Source organism: Lipotes vexillifer, unplaced genomic scaffold (assembly GCF_000442215.2).
Source record: "Lipotes vexillifer unplaced genomic scaffold, Lipotes_vexillifer_v1.1 scaffold163, whole genome shotgun sequence".
Lineage (NCBI taxonomy): Eukaryota > Metazoa > Chordata > Mammalia > Artiodactyla > Lipotidae > Lipotes > Lipotes vexillifer.
This window is the reverse complement of record NW_006788722.1, coordinates 3150304-3173500: the sequence shown is the minus strand read 5'-3', so window position 1 is coordinate 3173500 and position 23197 is coordinate 3150304. Positions and strand designations below refer to the sequence as shown.

General features: G+C 36.0%; 1 protein-coding gene across 1 annotated transcript in view; it reads left to right on the top strand.

Moving 5' to 3' along the window:
* The window catches only part of RALYL (RALY RNA binding protein like), a 509227-nt gene that overhangs the window by 56369 nt on the left and 429661 nt on the right, over nt 1-23197 (top strand). The gene's annotated exons all lie outside the window — the stretch shown is intronic.

The window sequence follows — 23197 nt, the reverse complement described above, 5'->3', positions numbered from 1 at the left end:
TCTTTCCCTCTGTGTTCTTCATTGCTGTGCACGGGCTTCTCATTGCAGTGGCTTCTCTTGTTGCAGAGCACGGCTCTAGGTGTATGGGCTTCAGTAGTTGTAGCACACAGGCTCAGTAATTGTGGCTCATGGGCCCTAGAGCACAGGTTCAGTAGTTGTGGCACATTGGCTTAGTTGCTCCACAGCATAGGGGGTCTTCCTTGACCAGGCCTCTAACCCTTATTCCCTGCACTGGAAGGGAAATTCTTAACCACTGTGCAGCCAGGGAAGTCCTCTTTAGTGCTTTTTATTTAAACAAACAAGCAAATATGTAAATAAACATTTGAGGCATCTATGCAAATTGTCTTACTTGAAGTGTCCACAGCATCATTACTCTACTATGTTTACTTATTGTTTTGTATTAGGCCAGGCCCCAAACAATCAGAGCAGATTGTGCAAATTAGTTAAATGTCAGTACCTAGAACTGGAATGGAGAATGGAGTCAAAGAAGCCAAGAATAATATCAAAATGTTATGAAAACAGTGAATTCCAGCCAGTTGTAATTAGCAGTTCCAGCAAGTGGGCAAATGCTTGTAACAAGAAATTCATGGGGAAATGTTCTCAAAAATGAAACAAATGGACATTTGGCTTTAGCACTGAGCATCATTCATCAACGAGCCAGACTTGTGACCCTGGGGCTTCTCTACTCCACATGGAGGGCACAAGCAGGCAGGGCACTTAAAGAGTTGGAGGAGGAAGTTTAGGAATATGGAAATATGAATGGACTTTCTTGCTACTTTTCTCTTTACAAATCATTACTAACTACATTAACTACTCCCTTGTTATACAAAGTATGTTCTGCAGACGAGAAACGTCTACTTCACCTGGGAGACACATGAGCCCAAATGGAGATCTACTGACTCAGAACTTGTATTTTATTAAAATCTCTAGATAATTTTTTTACACATTAAAGTTAAGGAAGCATCATGTTAATCTCCTGAGGTTCTCAGCGACTCATCAGAGACCATGCAGAGAGGTCTTGAGCACAGGACTTAATCACCATAGGTACAGTATAGGAGCCTGTGGTTTTACGGCATAGAGTCCTTGGGATATTATGGTCAGAATACCTGGAACTAGCTTTGTCTACAGTAAAGTATAGCTTTTGGAAATGAATTGCAGTAAGTTGTACATGGGTAATCCTAGGAGTACTTACCTGATGATTCCTTTGTAACAGATGAGCAGCATTGGTGATATAGTGGTGACTATAGCTGCCTTCCTTTGTAACAGATGAACTACACAGTAGTGGCCTTGACACCAAGGAAACCTGGCAGCAGAGAAACTTTATGATGTCTTCAGTGGAGGACACGTGGCTTGCCAGCTGGTATATAACAGGCCCACAGAACAGAAAGTGCAGGTTGTTTCTACATAAGATTCTATAGCATATTGCCCTGATTCTCATAAGAAAATAAGCTCATGAGAAAACAAACAAACAAACAAACAACAACAACAAAATGTCCCTGAGTGCACTGAGAAATTAAACAGGAGATCAAAGAAAGTAATCACCACAGACATCTGCTAGGGAGGAAACACAAATTGAAGGAGGCAGACTGTTACTTTCACCAAACAGAAATAGTAACAGAAGCAACCAAAGGAATCTATTGCATAAAAATTTACACTGGAATGACAGAAACATTTGAATTTAGAAATTCAATAAATGAATTAAAGAAGAGGAGGGTTACTGCTGAGAATTTGATTATTAGCCTAGAACATCTAGAATAAGAAATATTTAAAACACAGAGCCAAAATGCAAAGAAATGAAACCATGAAGGAAAAGGTTGAAATGAGACAAGGCATTTCAAGGCAGTGCTTTATAGGAGATACAAAAAAAGTTAGAGATGGAGGAAAATCAATAAGTAAAACATACTAGAGAAACATTTCCCTGAGTATGCATGTTAAAAGGGCTACAGGAAAGCTTGAATACAAAAGAAATTACCTGGACATATCTTGCTAAAATTCTCAAAATCCATGCCTAAAAAGAAAAAAATAATTCAAGGTTTCATGCAAAAATAATAATAACTTAAAAAAATAGTGTGTCATCAGGCTTCTCATTTGCAACATGAAGCTAGAAGACAATAGAATAACATCTACAAACTACTACTGAAGGAAGACGTTTACCAGTGAAGAAATATATGCTTAGCCAAAACACCATTCATCTGTCAGGGAAAAAAAAAAAAAAAAAACTTTCAAGAAGACAAGGACTCAGAGACTATATCCATATTGTGTACCCTATTTGTCAAAAATACTTTTAAAGTTACTTTGTTAAAAGTACTCTTAATGAATCAGAACAGAGACCTAAAGAAGGGAGTAGAAGATGTGATAAGGAAACAGTAATAAGCATTGAAACTTGCACACTCTGTTTGTGTACATGAGTGAATATGTGTGCATGAATCTATGTGAATAATATTGGAATGACTGGGAATCTGTAATAAAATGGCTAAATAAAGATTTTCGTAATAGAAAAAATGTACTTAAAAAAAAATTAGTAGTTGCTTGGAATTAGATTTTTATACAATCTCAGTAGAGCCAAGGTGGTAGAGGAGGACAGAGTCAGTAGAGGGAAAGCATTCTACGGTGAGAAAGTGGGTGGGAAGCAGTGCAGAGTGAAGGCAATTTAAAGTCTCATCAACCTGGAAGAGAAAAGGAGGAGGTGGCAGTTTTGCTTAGTAGGTGGGGGAAGATGGATATAGCTTATATTTTATTTTCATAAAATAGAGAAATATGTGTTTGATTATGATCGTGGAAGTGGACAGCAAACCTCTCCTGGAATGGAAAAGGAAACAGGATATGAGATAGTTATCAGTCATCAGACTAGCCCCTCTGATACAGCCAACAGGTAAAAATTCAGTTATCCTGAGGAGGAATGGAGTTGAATATAGAAAGATTTAATGCTAAGAGTCAGAGCATTATTAGAGCTACTTAAATTTCTTCTAAGTTAACAGTGGTGGCTAATGTTAAACATCAATATTACTGTCAATGCCATTTAATATTTAAAATCTAATAATCATTTTATATCTTTAGAATTGTAAAACTGAACTCATGATGGACACTGTTTTCATAGTATTTTTCCAGCAATGTCTGGTAATTTGAACTTTCTTATTGTTTGGATTCTGGAGTAGGAGCAAATATTTTCATCAGTCATCATTAATGTGAAAAAAAATCAAAAATAACCTTTTTTAGAAGTGAAAGTTATCAGATGACTTATCTGTAAGAGATCATTATTCATATTTATAGCTGGAATCTTTGAACACACATATGAAAGTTCACTTTGAACATATCTGAAATGATCCCAAACTTTTCATGCACTTGTCCAAATTTTCAAATGGTTACCTGTTATTCTATGTGATTGTTAATCTTCTAAATGTAAATCTTTTGAAGTTTAACTTAGCTAGTCAAGAGATTATATTTAACTCAAGTAAAATCTAATAAATATATTTCAGGAAATAAAGAGTGAGCATGCCAATATGATATAACTCTATATGATCACAATTTCTTTATCTAAGCCTTAATTTCATCATCTGTAAAATGGGAATAATGTTTTAACTGTGACCAGCCCTGGACAATCTGAGTCAATCTGCATCCTCACTTCTGAGTCCTTTTGCCACCTCCAGCTGCCCCACTTCTCCACGTCCCCAGAGGCCAGGATAGGCAATTTCTTCAGCAGAACTGTGCCAGGGTCACATCATGTGTTAAATCCTGGCTCTAGCCCAGTCCAGGAGATGCATATCTTCAAAAAGAGGAACAAGAAGAGATGCCTCTGTTGGAGAAAACCTAAGAATGATGAATGCATCCATTTATCCACAAACTTACCTCAAATCACACAACCACAGTGCTGGGACTGAGGACAAGGATGGGGTATGGTTGATAAAAAAAGTGAAAATCTTATCCTTACTCCACAGTTACCATAATTATCACAGTAATTTCATTTTTCAAACCTACATAATTACTAACAAACTCAAGTCCCTAAAAATATAAAATACAGTCCTATCTCATGGACACTGATATTAGATATGGGAAATGGTTATATATGATATAATTTTGCATTCTTTGATTTCATATCTTTTAAATAGTTGTTAAGCATATGGATAGGTGTTCTCTTTCTATATTTAGTGTGACTCTCTTGGAATAATTTTCTGCAGAGATGTAATTTCGGGTACCAAGGGAACCTCAGGGAAAACTCTGTCTTTTATCTTAAAAACACCAGTAGTTTGGGACAGATTTAGAGCCTTTACTGTAAGCAAAAGCTGAGCGATTAAATTGGGGAACTTTTAAAACTTTTATTTATTTATTTTTTGCTAATTCCTAGCAGTCAATATATTACAGTGAACTTAGACCTTTTCTTTGTTGTTTTTATGTGCAGGAAATTGCTTCACTAGAAATAAACCTTCTTTTCCTTAAATTGTGGTTAAAGATAATGTCTTAAAGGGATGTCTCTTTGTTAACTTTTAAAGTTTATGATACTATGAATCTGTTGCTTATTTTAATAACAAGATTCTATATATATTTGGTAGATATACTTTATTACAGATTTTGCCAAATGTTACATTTTTTTTTTATCTTTACACTTGAGGACCATAATTTTAACAGTTTGAAAATTTCAGTATTAATTCAGAAGTTCCTAGATTTTTATATTTATGTGAAAGCATATTTGATAATTTCCCTGGAAGAAATTAGGTTATGTCTATACAAAATAATGTATTTTCATAAACTACACTCAGGTGACTGAGTATTATCTTGCAGTTTTCTTACCTCTCTCACATGTAATTCTTCTAACCATGTTTGTTCTGTCGATTCCAGCCTTAAGATCAATATAACTGACGAAAAAGTTGGACCAAAAATATACGTCAAATAGCTCTGCCTTCTCTATCATCTCTCCTTTTATTAGGTGCTCATGTGTACTCGGAATAGTGAATCTTAGGAAGCAAAAGGACACTAGATATCCCTAGCCCAATCTCACACTCAGTGTAGAAATGCCTCTGTATAATATCTGTTACAAAGGATAATTTGGCTTCTCTTGAATGCTTTCAAGAATTATTACTATTATTACAAAATATATTCTTGGATTAAACCTAAATCTGTATTTTTCTAATGTCTACTGTTGTCCCAAGCTTTCCATCTGCATCTTTAGAGAAGCTTAACACTTTATCCATGTAATATCCATTCAGATATTTAAAACTGCCATCATTGTCCTATGAAAGTCTTATATTTTCTCTGTGCTAAACAGCCCAAATCCCTTCAATATTCTTCCCATGAATGGTTTCTAGATCTTTTGTTTTCCTGCTTGTCCTTGCCTGGTTTCTACTGAAATTGTTAGTAACTTTTGTGAACAGTGGGGATTTTAAATATATAAAGACTTTTTCAATTATTTCCTGAACACTGGAAAGGAAGGTTTTCCTGGGTCTGAATCTCTTAAGCTATACTTTACCATATTTATGTTAATGTTACCCAAATTTAATGGATGACTTAGCAATGCTTTATTTTACATTGTAATGATTTTTCAGTCAAAAAAATATTAAAATCTTGTTCATATAAAATACTATTTAGGCAAGTGCCCTTTCATGCTGTGTTCATGCAATTTATTTATCTGAATGTAAAACTAAGGCATTATATTTACCACTGCTAACATTCATTTTGTTAATTTTTTCTCATAATTTCCCTTTAGAAAATTGTTTTAAATTTTAAATTTTATTTTCTAATATAATAGCAACCACTCTCAGACTTGTGTTACCTATATTCTGGTGACTAATGAATGGGACAGTATAAAATTATATCCTAGAAAACCTTTCTTCAGAACTATATAAGTGACACATGTAGATGATGATAAATAATTATCTAATACTATTTGAGTGTAGAATTTCAAAGACATAAAGCTACCGAAGTATATGGGTTTTTTTTTTAATTTTTGAATTTTATTTTATTTATTTTTTTATACAGCAGTTTCTTATTAGTTATCCATTTTATACACATTAGTGTATACATGTCAATCCCAATCTCCCAATTCATCACATCACAATCCCCACCACTTTCCCCACTAGGTGTCCATAACGTTTGTTCTCTGCATCTGTGTCTCTATTTCTGCCCTGCAAATCGGTTCATCTGTACCATTTTTCTAGGTTCCACATATATGTGTTAATATACAATATTTGGTTTTCTATTTCTGGCTTACTTCACTCTGTATGACAGTCTCTAGATCCATCCATGTCTCTACAAATGACCCAATTTCATTCTTTTTTATGGCTGAGTAATATTCCATTGTATATATGTACCACATCTTCTTTATCCATTCATCTGTCGATGGGCACTTAGGTGGCTTCCATGACCTGGCTATTGTAAATGGTACTGCAATGAACACTGAGGTGCATGTGTCTTTTTGAATTATGCTTTTCTCTGGGTATATGCCCAGTAGCTGGATTTCTGGGTCATAGGGTAATTCTATTTTTAGTTTAAACTATATGTTTATATAACCATATTTCTGTAATATTGCCTATTTAGCTAGCACAGGAAAATTTATGAAATATCTTGCCAAAATCAGGATTTTCAATTTCTATAGCTTTTAATTTATGTACTATTTCTAGTATTCAATGAGAAAATATTTATTTGAGTATCATTTAGTATAACTAAACTCAAGCTAGTTTCTAAAGTGTTTAAATAACTACCTGAGGATCAGAGAGCTTCCATAGTAGCCCTAAACAAAGCTTTTTTTTTTTTCTGGTAGCTGCAAGGTTGATATAGCTGAAAATGAAACACAAAATGTAACTGTGTGTGTTGTTATATTACAATTCCAGTTTAATTCATGGTCTCAGTAAATGTCTCATATGAATCAATTAGAGCATTACTGATAGAGAATGAGACTCTAAATCTTGGAAAGGGTACTTCGGTTGTTCAACATAGATGAAACTGACAATCTTGGGCCCCAGAGCATTTTGAGACTCCCATTCCAGTGGAAATAACTTTCCCTCCAGTATCAGAGAGCACTAGCTTTCTTTCTCTTGAAAACCCTGTGATAACCTCATTTGGGATGAACATCTGAAAAAGGATGCCAATTCACAAGACCTACTACCTCCCCTTGCTACTATACCCATAATTAGGATAAAATGTCATCATATTCCAAGAGCAACAGTTATATATTATTACCTAGGGGAAAACAGCTTACACAGCAAAAGAATTGCAATTCTTTGCAAATATATGTCAAGAAATATGAGGAATGAATGGGAATGGATTCTAAGGATGTTAGACCAAAGGAGAATGGAATAGAAACTGAAATCTGGCTGAGTTCATTAATATGGGTGGAGCTGCTGGAGATTCTGCTTTTATGAATTAGGTGTGCAGCTGGAGATGGCTCCGAAAGATTACTTGGTTCATCGACTGAACGTTGTTGGACCCCATGGTAGTAGCCTACAGTTAATGAGGTTGACACCCTACTGCTCCTCTAGCATGAGGTGGAACAGGGAATCCAAGTACTTAGGGAGTTAGAAATGTTGGACTGGATTTATCATGTATAACTATGTTCCATGAGAAGGCCCAGAAAACATTGCCCTCGGTAAGGCACTGAGAAAACACTTTAGTGAGGGAATACCTGCATTCTTGAAAAGGTTTGTGGTTGCTCTCCTTTCATGGCCAGGTAGGGCAGAATTTTTTACCGTAGGCACTATTGACATTTTAGATGGAATTATTCTTTGTGTGAGGGACTGTCCTGTGCATTGCAGGATATTTAAGAGTATTCCTGGTCTTAACCCTCTATATGCCAGAATTACCCTCCCCTGAGTCATGACCATCAAAAATATCTCCAGATATTGCCAACATGTCCTGAAGGAAACAAAATTAATCCTGGTTGAGAACCACTGTTCTATGGAGTGAAGCCCATATTAGTTGCCTATTGCTATTGTAACAAATTACCAGAAATTTTAGTGGTATAAAACCACAAAGATTTATTATCCTACATTTCTGGAAGTTGGAAGTCTGAAATAAGTCTTACAGGGCTAAAACAAGGTGTCTGCAGTGCCTCTTCCTTCTGGAGACTCCAGTAGAAAATCTGTTATTTGTCTCTTTCAGCTTCTAGAAAAAGCTCATGGCCCCATTTCAATATTCAAAGTCAGTGTAGGATATCTTTTCTCTGACCACCTGCCTGTCTCTCTTTCTTAAAATGACCCTTGCAATTATACTGAACTCACTCAGATAATCATGAACAATGTCTCCATCTCAAGATCTTTAACTTAACCACATCTGCAAAGTCCATTTTACCATGTAATGTAATATATTCACAGGTTTCTGATATTAGGATGTGGACATCTTTACAAAGAGGAAGGAAGGGGATTGTTCAGCCTACCACACTATCATTAAATGGGTTCCCTGATTTCAATGGGGATTATAGGATCCCAGAGTAGCAAAAGCCAATTCCAATATTTAATTGCCAAAGACAGATAGGAACATGTGTTCTAAAGGTAGCAGGGACATATAGGTAATCAGAATGCCTTGGCCCTATAGATATATTTGGAGGTAAGCAATCACACTTTCTCTAGGAACAAAATATGTGGGCAGACTACTTGAGTATCACTTGACCTATGTAACTGGAAATGTTCTAGGTCTGGTGGCCATAGACCTGATCTGAGTCTCCACAATGAGGAGGCATGGCTCTTCACTCCCTTTCCAGATTTATGTCAATTCACAGGTCCAGAGTCTCTTGATTTTAGGGGGAGGCCAAGTCTTCTTGAAGAAGTACCCTGCACCACTGGTAAAACTACACACCTTAAATCTCCCCCTAATTCTTCCCCAAATGGATGTGGACCATTTACCATGTTTGAATGTGCAATGTCAACCCATTTAAAAACTGACCCATCAGGCTGCTAGTTTTGAATAGGGATCAGAAAATGAGAAGGCTCTGCACCAAGTTCAGGCTGCAGTGTAAGCTTTCTTACCATACAGGCCTCATGATCTAGCAGATCCAATAATGATACTTCAAGTGTCCTTGGCAAAGAGGATTTCTATATAGAGCCTCTGGCAAGCAGACCTCTAGGTTTTGGACCATATATATGTCTTCCTCTGCAGATAATTACCCTCCTTTAGAGAAATAGATTCTGGTTCGCTGTGGGGCCTTGGTAGAGACAGAGTGTCTACCATGGGACACCAGATGGCCATGCGGCCTGAGTGCCCCAATGTGAATGTTGTCTGACCCAGTTAGCCAGAGGGCTGAGATCAGCTATACAAATGGCATAAAAAAGATCAAGTTTGAGCAAGGATCCATAAAGTTGTGGGAGGTAAATTAATTTGCATGAATAAGTATCTTGGGCTCCTTTGACACAAATCATATAGTGATTATAACTAGCCAGGTATTTTAAAGACTATCTCAAGCACAACTCTTTCTAAGGACAAATTAACTACTGAATTTTCCTAAAGCTCCTACTGGGTGTGCCTTTATTTCTGGTTTGATGCAGTGAGGGGGATTTAGAGTCAGATTTTGAGGGGTTCAAATTTAAGTTTGCTATTTACTCACACTGTGAATCTTGGACAATGTACATAACTTTTCTGAGTTGCCTCAATTTCTTCATCTATACAATGGAATAAGCCCAGTTAACATGGACTCGTTGTGGTGATCATTTTGCAATATATACAAATATTGAATCATTAAGTTGTACAGCTGAAATGAATTTAATAATATTTCAATTATATAGCAATAAAAAAGTAAACAACAACAAAAAATATACAGTAGATAGAACAGCACAAAATTGTCAGTTTCCTTTATTTCTTCATCCCATGCCTCCCCCCAGTAACTAAAGATGAAAAGGCTTAATTGCCTTGTTCCTTAGTACATTGAACACAAAACCAATTCATTTGAATTAGGTCAGGCAGAAGTTCAGTCATTTGGCTAGTAGTATCCATCCATAATGGAAGTATTATGGTGTGTGGTTTTTCATAGGGGCCATTAGACTGTAGGCTATTTGAATGTCTTTAGAAGAAAGAATGATGATCTTGAATTGCATAGAGCATTTTGTGCTTTCTCATGCTATAATATTTACCCTTTGCCTTTTTAAGAGAAAGTCCTTCTGCAACAAGAGAATTTAAAAACTATGTCCTGGTGATATTGTGCTATATTGTAATAAAAATTACAAATACCCAAATAAATTCACAATATGAAAAAACTTGTGGGGCAAGGTTGGGGACTATGAAAAAAAAACAATCAAAATGGTGGGGATATGTTCCTGAGTTAGAAACAATTATATACTGAATGACTAAAGGTTTTAGAAAGCTATGACAAAACAAGGATTTCTTTTTCCTTCTTTACATATGCTACAGCCACTTATTTTTCTGTTTGATTCATATTACACTTATTATATAACTGTGGGCAATTTTACTTTTGTTAGCTATTTTATTTTATTTTATTTTTATTTTATTCATGACCTACAAATATATATTGACTTTCTGAATGTTCAGAAATAATATAACTAAATGAGACATCACATCCATAATTTTTTCAGATGGTTGCAGACATTATGGTTCAATTATCTAAGTTAATGAAGGAATAGAGTCAGACAGCTAATCCTGAGAGTACATAATCCAAACTTTACTGGGTAATGTAGTATTTTTAAAAAGCTGAAATGAGGCAGGCTACATACAGTTTTTCTAAAACCAGTTATTATTTTGGGGTAAGTTATTTAAATTATTGAAGTGCATTAGGCCTCAGTTTCTCAGGTTACACTGTTTTGTAAAACCAGTATACTCTTGAGTCTGTGATTATATTAGGTTTTTCAGACTGACTATGTTCACATATTTGAATATAATTTTCCTCATTAACAGTTTCTTTTTACACCTATCTTATATCATGGAACAACTTCTTCCTATTCATCATTTTCATTGAATGTGGACAGAATCACATCTTAGAGTTATTCAAATTATGCCTAAGGAATGACTACATCATTACTTGCCCTCATTTTTCCTCATGACTTCCAGATGACTAAGAGGGCTATTAATGGTTTAGATTCAAAGGCCTTCTGAGGTCTTTCTGGAGTACGAGTGTATAAGGAAAAAAAAACAACATAGGCCATAAAGATCCCTCAAAAGACCTGCAGTAGTAAAGTGTGTTATTGTCTGCACAAAGAAGTGTAAATTGATGTTTGCTTTAAGTGTAATAATTGAAAGTGTATTGCAATCTAGAGGTTAATGGTTCTCAAAATTTGGATGGTTTCAAATATGTTAAATTCTTAAAGGTCTGAATCCTGCCCCAGATTTATTCGGGTGGGGTAAAGGAAGTTGGGGAAGGGTAGACAGCTTTGTTTTTAATTGGATTCTAATGCATCAAAATTTACCCATTGCCATAACCAGCATTTACAGCATGAATATTGGCACATCCTCTTACTGAACTAGAGTGATCATATAATAAATTCTCTAAACAGGGATTCATTTGAAAGAGGGCTCTCTTTAATAATTATGTCAGTACAAAAGATAGGACTTCTGGGGCAAACTAGAACCAATACCTAAAACTTTTTAAAGAGAATTGAGAAACTTTTTTCCTCTTGTATAAAAAGGAAGTAACATCTTTTCGAATCAGTTTACATGCTGTTTCACACTGTAATATTTTCCTTAAATCTCCCCGTTTCAAAACTCATATTATTTGTCTACATGATACAAAGATAAATTGTTTTGAGGATAATAAAGGTTTCTGAAAACAGAATATGAATAGCAAGTCACAACCTGGCTTGTCTTTCTTTCCTTCCATTAAATCAACTATTTAACATATTATGGGAACAGACGTGGAGATTTCTTTTTTTAGTAAATTAGGCTTTACAGGGAGATTTTAAAAGATTGATTATATGGACTTTCCCCTGCTCAGTTTACAATCGAATGAAACTTAGTTCATACACATGAGCAAAAATAGGTCATAAGCAGAAGGAAACCAACATTAAACACATACAGTATAAAGAAGGCATCTAAGGAAAAATCAGTATTGAATGGATTTACTTGTGAGAAGGGAGGTTTTAGCAAACACTTAAAGAGAATGAGATGGGTTTTGGATTAAATAAGAGCAGAAGGATGGTTCAAAAAGAAACACAGTAAAAATGATTGTAATCAGACTCATAGGTGGGATCTAAGGTTTGCTAATTGTGATGGTTAAATTTTGTGTCTAGTCATATGATCAAACACTAGTTTAGATGTTGCTGTGAAGATGTGTGTAGATGTGATTAGCATCTACACTTACCTGCCTTTTATGTAAAGGATATTAACCTTGATAATACAGATGGGCCTCATCCAGTCATTTGAAGGCTTTAAGAGCATAAATTGAGAGAAAAGGAATTCCGCTTGAAGATTATAACATACAGATCCTTCTTGAATCTTCAGCTTGACCTACAAATTGTGGACTCAAGACTCCAACGTCAACTTTTGCCTGAATTTGCAGCCTGATGTATTACCCTGTTGATTTCGTATATGCCAGCTCCCACAATTATGTGAGCTAGTTCCTTAAAATTACACACACACACATACACACACACACACACACACACACACACACACACATATATACATCTACATAACATAAGTAGAAAATTTTTCAATGACATATAAGGAAACGATTTAGTCTTAAAACATCTGCATTTTAATTGGAGTGTTTAACCAATTTATATTTAATGTAATTATTAACATGGTTACATTAAAATCTACCATCTTTTTAATGTTTCATTCATCCCACCTTCTCTGTTCTTTTCCTCTTTTCCTATCTTCTTTTAGATTAAGTGATTTATTTTTAGAATCCCATCTTGTCTCTTACTATTGGGTTATTAGCTATATCTCTTTGCCTTTTACTTTTCAGAGGTTGGTCTAGAGTTTACAATTTGTAAGTTTATATTATCACAGTCTACCTTCAAATCCTGTTATAATATAATTTCATGTATAAAATAACATTACAACAGTATACTTCCATAAACTTCTATGGTCCTTTTCTGACCAATTTTTCACATTATATTTTATATATATTACTAACACCTAATACATTGTTATTATTTTTGCTTTGAACTCTCAATTATCTTTTAAAGAAACTAAAAAATGGGAAAATATTTTATGTTTATCCATACTTACAATTTCCAGTGTTCTTTTTCCTTTAATGTAGACTCAGTTTTCCTTCTGGGGTCCTTTTCCTTCTATCTGAAAAACATCACACAGATCTACCAGCAACAAACTCTGTTAGCTTCTGATGGGCTGAATTCTTGGCCTTCAGTCTTGAAGGAAAATTTCTCTGGATATAGAATTTTAACTTGACAGTTTTTTCTGTCTATTCTTTCAAAATGTCATTCCATTGATTTCTGATTTAGACAATTTCTGAGAAGAAGACTGTAATCTTTGCTGCTAAGTACAAAATATGTCTTTTTTTCCTCTGTTTTTACAATTTTTTTTCACTGGTTTTCAACAATTTGATTAAGATGTACTTGGATATGGTTGTCTTTTGGTTTACCCAGCTTAGAGTTTTGACAGGTCTTGTAACTGAATGCTTATTGGTTTTATTAAATTTGGAATATTTTTCAAATATAGTTTCTGCTTTCCCTTCCTTCTTGAACTCCAATTCATGTATTTTAAGCATCTTAATATTTTTAAACATGTCACTAAATTACTATTTTTTTCTCATTTATTTTTCTCTGTCCTTCAGTTTGGATATTTGGTATTGATATGTCTTCACTGATCTTTTTAGAATAAGTGTCAAATCAGCTATTAATCCCATCTATTTAGTTCTTCACTTCGGATATTGTGTTTTTAATTCATATAAGTTCAATTTGGCTTTTTTTTATATATCTTTCATTTTCTCTTCATTGTATTCATGTTTTCCTTTAATCTTGAGCCTATTTATAATATCTCTTTCAAAGTCCATGCTGAAAAAAAACAACCTGATTTTAAAAAGGTCGAAGACCTTAACAGATACTTCAGCAAAGAAGATACACAGATGGCAAATAAGGATATGAAAACATGCTCCACGTCATAAACCATCATCAGGAAAATTCAAATTAAAAGAGCTGTTAGATACTGCTACACACCTATTAGAATGTCAGAAAGTCTCAGGCAAACCCCTATGCAGATTTCTGAATCTCTTTCTCCATTTTCTCATAGCTCCGTTTCCTTTAGGCTTTTGCCCTAGATATTCGAGCTGCTTCAGTTTTACCAAACGTATATCTCTGCCTCTTCAACTCAGAAAGCCTACTGTTTCTACTTATCTTCACCCTCTTTCCACCTTTCCAGCACAGTGATCTGGAAGCAGCCTCCTGGCAGAAAGCTGGGATGGTTATCATAGGACTCACTTCATACATTTCCTTTTTCTCTGTTTTCACAGTCCAGTGCTGTCTGCTGTTCAGTATCTGAGCATGTTTGTTTCATATATATTTTTCATGTTTTTAGTTGTTTATGGCAATAGGACAAGATGATTTTAGTAATTCTGTCATGGTTGAAAGTGGGAGTGAATAATGCTTTACTTTGCATTTTTAATCCAGCAATAAAGCTAAACATTTGGGTATGTCTCCATTCTTCTGTTATCAGACTAAAACTTGATTAAGAATTCTTATCATATTTTTTCTTTCGTGTCCATTATTGGGCAATATTTGTTTATGTGACATATAAGGTAAAAGTCCCTGGATTGCAGAAAATTCTGGCTAGTTTTCACCCAATGTTGCAATAATCACAATTAGGTTTTGTTTTCATTTTATTTCCATAATGATGCAGAAATCTTCAACCTCAGATTTGTACAATAAAATGGAAAAACATTGACTATGATTTATAATAATATTACACTTTTATTCTGAAGTAGAAATTAAAAGTCTTTTCTATTTATTTCAGTGATACTAAATCTCCCATTTAGTCTCCCATTAAAATCTCATATATGTCTGTTGCTGGTCTATAAGTCAGAACTAACTATTTGTGTTTATTGTTTGTTCATAATCAAATGTAAACATAAAATATTGTATTTGAAATATATACCTTTATGTAAAATAAAGTTCATTTTTTGAAAACTAAACTAACTAAAGATAGCTTGAAAGACTTGCTTCCTTCCATAGAATCCTAGAAGGGGAGCAACTGTTTTGTGTTAGTTTAGTTTAAGAACAATTTTTTCCATGAAACAACTTGTTTTACAATTTTAGGCATTAGTGCTGGTCAATAATTGTCTAGTGTGGCATGGAAAGTGTTCTCGCTCACAAGATTGAGAAGGACAGCTCAGTCAATAAAGGATCATTCTTGTGGGGCGTATCTTGCTGACGCAGCAAAAGCTCATTCTCTTTTTTTTTTAACACCTTTATCAGAGTATAATTACTTTACAATGGTGTGTCAGTTTCTGCTTTATAACAAAGTGAATCGTTTATACATATACATATGTCCCCATATCTCTTCCCTCTTGCATCTCCCTCCCTCCCACCCTCCCTATCCCACCCCTCAGTCACAAAGCACTGAGCTGATCTCCCTGTTCTATGCAGCTGCTTCCCACTAGCTATCTATTTTACGTTTGGTAGTGTATATATGTCCATGCCACTCTCTCACTTTGTCCCAGTTTAACATTCTCCCTCCCCATATACTCAGGTCCATTCTCTAGTAGGTCTGCATCTTTATTCTCATCTTGCCCCTAGGTTCTACGGATCATTTTCTTTTTTTTCCATTTTTCTTTTTTATTAGATTCCATATATATGTGTTAGCATACAGTATTTGTTTTTCTCTTTCTGACTTACTTCACTCTGTATGACAAACACTAGGTCCATGCACCTCACTACAAATAACTCAGTTTCATTCTCTTTAATAGCTGAGTAATATTCCATTGTATATATGTTCCACATCTTCTTTATCCATTCATCTGTAGATGGACACATTGGTTGCTTCCACGTCCTGGCTATTGTAAATAGAGCTGCAATGAACATTTTGGTACATGACTCTTTTAGAATTATGGTTTTCTGAGGGTATATGCCAAGTAGTTGGATTGCTGGGTCATACGGTAGTTCTAATTTTAGTTCTTTAAGGAACCTCCATACTGTTCTCCATAGTGGCTGTATCAATTTACATTCCCACCAACAGTGCAAGAGTGCTCCCTTTTCTCCACACCCTCTCCAGCATTTATTGTTTGGAGATTTTTTGATGATGGCCATTCTGACTGGTGTGAGATGATATCTCATTGTAGTTTTGATTTGCACTTCTCTAATGATTAATGATGTTGAGCATTCTTTCATGTGTTTGTTGGCAATCTGTATATCTTCTTTGCAGAAAAGTCTATTTAAGTCTTCTGCACATTTTTGGATTGGGCTGTTTGTTTTTTTTTTTTTAAATTGAGCTGCATGAGTTGCTTGTATGTTTTGGAGATTAATCCTTTGTCAGTAGCTTCATTTACAAATATTTTCTCCCATTCTGAGGGGTGTCTTTTCATCTCGTTATGGTTTCCGTTGCTGTGCAAAAGCTTTTTAAGTTTCATTAGGTCCCATTTCTCTAGGAGGTGGGTCGAAAAGGATCTTGCTGTGATTTATGTCATAGAGTGTTGTGCCTATGTTTTCCTCTAAGAGTTTGATGGTGTCTGGACTTACATTTAGGTCTTTAATCCATTTTGAGTTTATTTTTGTGTATGGTGTTAGGGAATGTTCTAATTTCATTCTTTTACATGTAGCTGTCCAGTTTTCCCAGCACCACTTATTGAAGAGGCTATCTTTTCTCCACTGTATAATCTTGCCTCTTGATAAAAGAAAAGGTGACCATATGTGCGTGGGTTTATCTCTGGTCTTTCTATCCTGTTCCATTGACCTATATTTCTGTTTTTGTGCCAGTACCATACTGTCTTGATTACTTTAGCTTTGTAGTATAGTCTGAAGTCAGGGAGCCTGATTCCTCCAGCTCCGTTTTTCTTTCTCAAGATTGCTTTGGCTATTCGGGGTCTTTTGTTTTTCCATACAAATTGTGAATTTTTTTGTTCTAATTCTGTGAAAAATGCCAGTGGTAGTTTGATAGGGATTACCTTGAATCTGTAGATTGCTTTGGGTAGTAGAGTCATTTTTACAAGGTTGATTCTTCTAATCCAAGAACATGGTATATCTCTCCATCTAACTGTATCATCTTTCATTTCTTTCATCAGTGTCATAATTTTCTGCATACAGGTCTTTTCTCTACTTAAGTGGTTTTATTCCTACATATTTTATTCTTTTTGTTGCAATGATAAGTGGGAGTATTTTCTTAATTTCACTTTCAGATTTTTCATCATTAGTGTGTAGGAATGCAAGAGATTTCTGTACATTAATTTTGTATCCTGCTACTTTACCAGATTCATTGATTAGCTCTAGCAGTTTTCTGGTAGCATCTTTAGGATTCTCTATATATAGTATCACGTCATCTGCAAACAGTGACATCTTTAATTCTTCTTTTCTGATTTGGATTCCTTTTATTTCTTTTTCTTCTCTGATTGCTGTGGGTAAAACTTCCAAAACTATGTTGAATAATAGTGGTGAGAGTGGGCAACCTTGTCTTGTGCCTGATCTTAGTGGAAATGGTTTCAGTTTTTCACCATTGAGGACTATGTTGGCTGTGGTTTTGTCATATATGGCCTTTATTATGTTGAGGCAAGTTCCCTCTATGCATACTTTCTGGAGGGTTTTTATCATAAATGGGTGTTGAATTTTGTTGAAAGCTTTCTCCGCATCTATTGAGATGATCATATGGTTTTCTCCTTCAATATGTTAATATGGTGTATCACGTTGATTGATTTGCATATATTGAAGAATCCTAGCATTCCTGGGATAAATGCCACTTGATCATAATGTATGATCCTTTTAATGTGCTGTTGGATTCTGTTTGCTAGTATTCTGTTGAGGATTTTTGCATCTATGTTCATCAGTGATATTGGCCTTTAGAAACTAAAGAACCTCCCGGGAGAGGAGGTGTGGATAGTGACCTGTGCTCGAACACAGGCTTCTTGGTGGCGGCAGCAGCAGCCTTAGCATCCCATGCCCGTCTCTGGGGTGCGCGCTGATAGCCACGGCTCACACCCATCTCTGGAGCTCCTTTAAGAGGCGCTCTTAATCCCCTCTCCTCACACACCAGGAAACAAAGAGCAAGAAAAAGTCTCTTGCCTCTTCAGCAGCTCCAGACTTTTCCTGGACTCCCTCCCGGCTAGCCGTGGTGCACTAACCCCTTCAGGCTGTGTTCATGAAGCCAACCCCAGTCCTTACCCTGCGCTCTGACTGAAGCCCGAGCCTCAGCTCCCAACCCCCGCCTGCCCCGGCGGGTGAGCAGACAAGCCTGTCGGGCCGGTGAGTGCTGGTCGGCACAGATCCTCTGTGTGGAAATCTGTCCGCTTTGCCCTCCGCACCCCTGTGGCTGCGCTCTCCTCCGTGGCTTCAAAGCTACCCCCCTCCACCACCTGCAGTCTCCGCCCGTGAACGGGCTTCCTAGTGTGTGGAAACCTTTCCTCCTTCACAGCTCCCTCCCACTGGTGCAGGTCCTGTCCCTATTCTTTGTCTCTGTTTTTTCTTTTTTCTTTTGCCCTACCCAGGTACGTGGGGGAGTTTCTTGCCTTTTGGGAGGTCTGAGGTCTTCTGCCAGCGTTCAGTAGGTGTTCTGTAGAAGTTGTTCCACATGTAGATGTATTTCTGATGTATTTGTGAAGAGGAAGGTGATCTCCGCATCTTACTCTTCCGCCTTCTTGAAGCTCCTCCGAAAGCTCATTCTTTTTTTTTTTTGTTTTGTTTTTGTTTTGTGGAACGCGGGCCTCTCACCGCTGCTGCCTCTCCCGCTGTAGAGCACAGGCTCCGGACGCGCAGGCTCAGCGGCCATGGCCCACGGGCCCAGCCGCTCCGCGGCACGCGGGATCCTCCCAGACCGGGGCATGAACCCACGCCCCCTGCATCGGCAGGCGGACTACCAATCACTGCGCCACCAGGGAAGCCCCGAAAGCTCCTTCTTAAAGCACAGGTCCATCAATGAGTACTTGTGTTCCATAATGAACAGAGACTTGCACATTCCCTCCATTTTATTAATCAGGTCAAGGTAATGGGAGAGAATCCTCTCATTGCATATCCAAGAGTCTATATTTGAAAATTAGAAGTGATGTCAACCACCTAAATCTGATTACTTTTGAGACAGCAAGCGATTAAAGACAGCCCAGGCTTTGATTACCCTACAGTCTTTAGAAATGGGAATACTGGTTATGAAACAGTTGATTATTCTATCACATCCTACATTGATTGTAAAACAAACAAAAATACCTTATAATAGTTTATCCAATAGTTATTATCTACCATAAGGCACAATCAGTGTATATTTTCTTTAATCACTTACTTGTTAGTTTGAAAAAAAAAAAGACTCATTAAAACTCTGTATTTTAGACTTTCATTTATGTACACTGTGAGTTTTTTATGTTAGTTTCTTCTTTACCCTAGAAATATAAATAAAACAAGCAGTGAACTTAAGTATTAAGGAATACAAGTATAGAAGGCTTTTTAAAGCATGTGTTTTGATTACTATAAATAAAGTTGTTTAACAGTTAGATATTTATATTTAATTTCAGATTGCATGAGAACACATGGCTGGAATTTAGGAAAATTGTGCCAACTTTTATTTTGCCTGTGACGGTAGATAAATCATTAGCTGAATTGAATGGCAGATGCATTGTTTTCTTTGCAACCAAAAGTGAATGACGGGCTTCCCTGGTGGCACAGTGGTTGAGAGTCTGCCTGCTGATGCAGGGGACACGGGTTCATGCCCCGGTCCGGGAAGATCCCACATACCACAGAGCGGCTGGGCCCGTGAACCATGGCCGCTGAGCCTGTGCGTCCGGAACCTGGGCTCCGCAATGGGAGAGACCACAACAGTGAGAGGCAAAAAAAAAAAAAAAAAAAAAAAAAAAAAGTGAATGACTTCAGGCAATACATTTGCTCTTCCGGTTGACACAGTTGCCATCACTCCCTGTAGCAGTATAGCTTGAGGTTAAGACTGCAGTCTCCAGAGGTAGAAAGCTTGAAATTGAATTCCACATTTGATTATGGCATGACCTTGGCCACGTTACTCCAGGTCTTAATTTACATATCTGAGAAATGAAGAGAATCACAGTACCTTATAGCACTTTTGTAAAAGTTAAATAAATGTATATAAATATTTCTTGAAACCATATCTGGCATATAATAAGCCGGCAACAATTGTAATAGCACTAGTAGCAGTAATAATAATATCTGGTCTTTCCATAAATATTTTACCTGCTTGGCTCCAGAAGACAGTTGAATTTGTAACAGAAGCTCTAAACCTTAGTTTACACTGTTCCAGAACAGAGTGACATGGTTATTGGCAGAACTCCTGGCCAATCTGCTTTCCAGTCTACAGAATCTATTACTATTTTTGTAATTCCACCACCTTGACTGTCTTCCTGTTCATTGAACTTTTGACTGTACATAGAAGCTGACAGGTGTTTTCCCAGAGGTGACACCAACTGCTTCACACAGCTGCTATCTGACAGTTTTCAGGTCCTTCTGAGGAGAGCACATGACAGAAAGGCCATCAGACAAGCAGGCCAACAGTTACATTTGGCATAATTACATGCTTCTTCGAGGAAGGAAACAGTCAATCTCACAGTTTTTAGTCAGGCTGACACTATCCACCTATTTTGCAAGGTACATTCACAAAGTTCAAATAGTTGATTGACTGAAACTGAGGAGGAAAGTCTAAATGTCAGCCTTTTAAGATGGAACTGGTGGCAGCTCTCTAGCAGCCTGGCAGGTAGAGTAAAAGTCTAGAATTAAGAGTGACAGAGGAATGGCCAGTGGTGAAGAGAAGACTGTGTTAGCTGGAAAAGAAGAGTCAGCCCGTGGTTAGAGTATGTATGGGTTTTAATTAGGAGTAGAAAGGCTAGAATGCATACTGATTTATGTTTGCACAATTATTTCAACTTTCAAAAGAGAAACGTCCGTGATTTTACTAAGATAAAGCTTTAAATCTCTTTACTTTTGTGATGTTAATATAAATTCCTCCTTTTTCAAACGATCCCAAGATATTGAGATTCTGCTTAAAGATCATTTATATATTTATTACATTTTTATCATGCTGGTCTCTGCTTTAAGAGGTATGAAAATCTAGGAAAATAATAAATATATTACATTGATAAGATGGCAGAGGGTAGAAAAAAATTCAAAGTTAATGAGAAAATAAAATATGTGAAAAGTTTTGATTCATGGTATTTCAGTATAAAAATAAAGTAAATATTTTAAATAGTACAACAAAATAGTAAATAAAGCATCTTTAATAAAACTAAGCATCTAATGTGACACCATTAGCTTTACTCTGTGTGTTTCTAACACTAACTCTTTTATCCCCCTATTGTGAAATGAGAGACAATTAAATTCATGTATTAGTGACCTGGATTATAGAAGTCATTGCATAAATTAAAAGCAGTCTTCTTGCTCTTCAGAATTGGAGAAAATTGTGAGAAGATGAGAATTATTAATTAGATTCTGTCCTATTTTTTTCATTAGTTAAGTATCTAATAAGTTTTCAAGAAAGAATTATGGTTATCCAGTTCTGTCCAATAGACATACCATGTGAAACACAGTTAAATATAAAATTTTATACAAATCAAAAAAAGAAACAGGGGAAATTAATTTGTCATATATTTTATTTAACCTACTATTTAAAATATTGTTTCAACATATAATCAATGTAGAAACTATTGTGATAATGTACAAAATATTAAGTGGTTAACCAATATAAAATTATTAATGAGATTTTTACATCATTTTTCATGCTAAGTTTTCAAACCCTGGTGTGTATTTAACACTTACAACACTTCTCAGTTTGATCAATAGCCACATGTGACCAGTGGCTATTTACCACAACCAACCACACCGATTTAGATGCTTTACCTTCATTTCATTCATTCACTCATTCATTCATTCATTATGTGCTCGAAATCCATAAGTGAGATAGTAATTGATGCCAGACATATTTTATTTTCTAAATTACATACTAAACTGTATTTTCAAGTTTGGGTAATATTTTGTTTTCAGCTAAAGAATATCCACTGTTAGAGGTTTTTCTCAGGCATATCATCATTACAAATATTCTTAAAATTATTAAAAACATTTTTCCAGTTGCTATTGCTGCATAACAAGCTACCCCACATTTTATCAGGGTAAGACAACCATTTTATCACGCTCACAGATTCTGTGGTCAGTATTTAAAGGGGCAGAGCAGGAGTGGCATGTCTATGATACCCAAGTTCCAGAGCCTTGAATGTGATTCAGGAAGTCTGAAGAATGACGCAATGTCTGGGAGCTGGAATCATCTGGAATCTTTGTTCACTCCGTTATCTGGTGGCTCATCTGGGAGAACTGGGAGACAAGTACTGCCAACCACAGCACCTCCATCTAGCCTCTCCCTGTGGTCTGGCCTCCCCCTGTGGCCTGGCCCCCTTACAGCATGGCGCATCAGGGTGGTTGGGCTTTTACCACGGGGCACAGGACTCCAAGTGTAAGTGATTCAGCAAATAAGACCCAAGTTGCATTGTCTTAAAATTCCCACAGTGTCATTTCCACTCCTTTCTATTGGTTACGTGCTAGTCATTAAAGTTCAGTCCAAATTCAAAAAGAGGTGACTCACCTCTCCATTTGAGTGTCAAAAAATTTGAGAACATATTTTACAATCATCACATAATTTTGCTTTTTGAAAACTTTGCTCCCCCATGTCCACAGTTATGTGTGCTCTATGAACTTTCCTCAGTCTTTATCTATTGTAACTCCAGATAATCACTGTATTTAGAGATACATCAGAGATCTCATTTCTGCATGCCCAGAGTCTGACATAATGGCACCTTACTATACACATAATTTATGGACTTGTGAGGATTACATTAACTGATAACATGGTAAGTATTCTGCAGAGGCTGGGAACACTTTATATACTCAATAACTGTTAGCTTTAAGTGTCCTAGAGATCTATTACCATAATGATACTCTTTAAGTTCCAGCTCTACTGCCTTTGACATGTTTTACCTTCATTAAGTTACTTCAATTCTCTAAGTCTCTGTTTCTCCTTTGTAAAAGGAAGGTAATAATAGTCAATTTTATAGAATATTAGGAATAATCCATATAAATGATTATTATAGTGTCTGGTACATAGTAAGCAAAATATTTTATGAAAGTTTTTCCCAAAGTTTTAATTCCAACAAATTTCTCTATAGACTATTCCG